Raw genomic sequence first — 1,655 nt, forward strand, 5'->3', positions numbered from 1 at the left:
ATGGATTATGCCATGTTTTGCTAAGTGATGTTTGAAAGCAGTGCTTGTATATTCTCCGCCATTATCAGACCTAAAAATTTTGATCTTGGAATTGAAATGGTTAGATACATAGTTTTGGAAGTTAATAAAAGCTTCTAAAACTCTATCTTTAGTTTGAATCAAGGTGAGCCATGTATATTTTGATTTTTCTTCTATGAATGTAACAAAATATTTATGGTTCTCCCTAGACACACAAGGTGCTGTCCAAACATCAGAGTGCACAAGATCAAAGCAATTTTCATAAATAGTCTTAGAATTAGTGAAAACAGATCTCTGATGTTTACCAAGAATACAAGCCTCACAACTTCCACTCTTTAAAGATAGATTAGGTAACATCAGTCCTAAGGCACGATAATGAGGATGACCTAATCTAGCATGCCATAAAACATCACTAGCTAATACAGAAGCAGAATTGAAAGCACAAGATAAATTTGAAAGCTTGGTGTTTTCAAGCAAGTAAAGCTCTCCCTTGCTCACACCCTTTCCCAGCATCTTCCTGGTCTTAATATCCTGAAAGCACACATCATTAGGACTGAAAATAACATTACAATTTAAATCATTGGTTGCTCTCTTGACAGATAATAAGTAGGATGTGAGAGTAGGCATATAAAAAGCTTGAGACTCCTTATCAAACAGTTTCAAGTTTCCTACTCCTTCAATTGGAATTCTATCACCATTAGCAATCACTACACTCCCTAGAGCAGGTTTAACATCACTAATCAGTCTAGCATCCCTAATCATATGATGAGAAGCTCCCGAATCGATGATCAAAGGTCTAGTAGTATGTGAAGCACTGTGAATAGAATTTAAAGCATTGACACTGATGTTACCAGAGTTTGCATTGATAGCCTTGATAAGCGCTTCAATGTCTGACTTGCGGATGAAGGCATCATCAGGGGATGGCTGAGATATGGCATGGGATGTGGATCCACCAGTGTGGGTGGTTGAGATCATAGCTCTTCCATCTTCTCCTATGTGCATGGAGCCTGATATTGTGGTTTCATGAGCTCTTGCTTCATGTGCTTTGGCCTGGTTGTATCTGTTGGTTAAAGCAGGTCTGAGGTGAGGATGGAGGATCAAACAATTGGTTTTGGAGTGGCCTAGATTCTTGCAGTGCTCACAAGTCACAGACTTGTCTCCTCCTCTTCTTGATTTGAAGTGTGCTTTGTTGCCTGAAGCACTCTCCATCTTCTCAGCTTTGTTTGCCATAGACAGCTCCTCTTTTCTACCAAAGAGACCATCTGAGCCTAGTTCCTTCCAAAGTTGAGCACACACATCATCATAGCTTGAAAGCTCTTTAGCTCTCAATATGTGTTTAAGTACATCATTGAAGCTTGGGTTGAGTGTGAGAAGCAATCCAAAGACCTTGTCTTGCTCACGCCTCTCTTCTAGTGTACTAGGATCAGTGGTACTTGGTCTCAACATCTCAAGTTCAGACCACAACTGGCTGTACTTTCCAAGGTGTTTGGTGAAGTTCATCTCCTCTTGGTGCAAGTTGTTGATTGCCCTCTTAACCTCAAATATTCTGGTGAGGTTTGAAGTGTTGCCATATACCTTGTATAAGGTATCCCATAGCTTCTTTGCAGTCTCACAATGTGAGTAAGACTCCATGATAG

The sequence above is a fragment of the Brassica oleracea genome, unplaced genomic scaffold (genome assembly GCF_000695525.1).
Source record: "Brassica oleracea var. oleracea cultivar TO1000 unplaced genomic scaffold, BOL UnpScaffold00986, whole genome shotgun sequence".
Taxonomy (NCBI): domain Eukaryota; kingdom Viridiplantae; phylum Streptophyta; class Magnoliopsida; order Brassicales; family Brassicaceae; genus Brassica; species Brassica oleracea.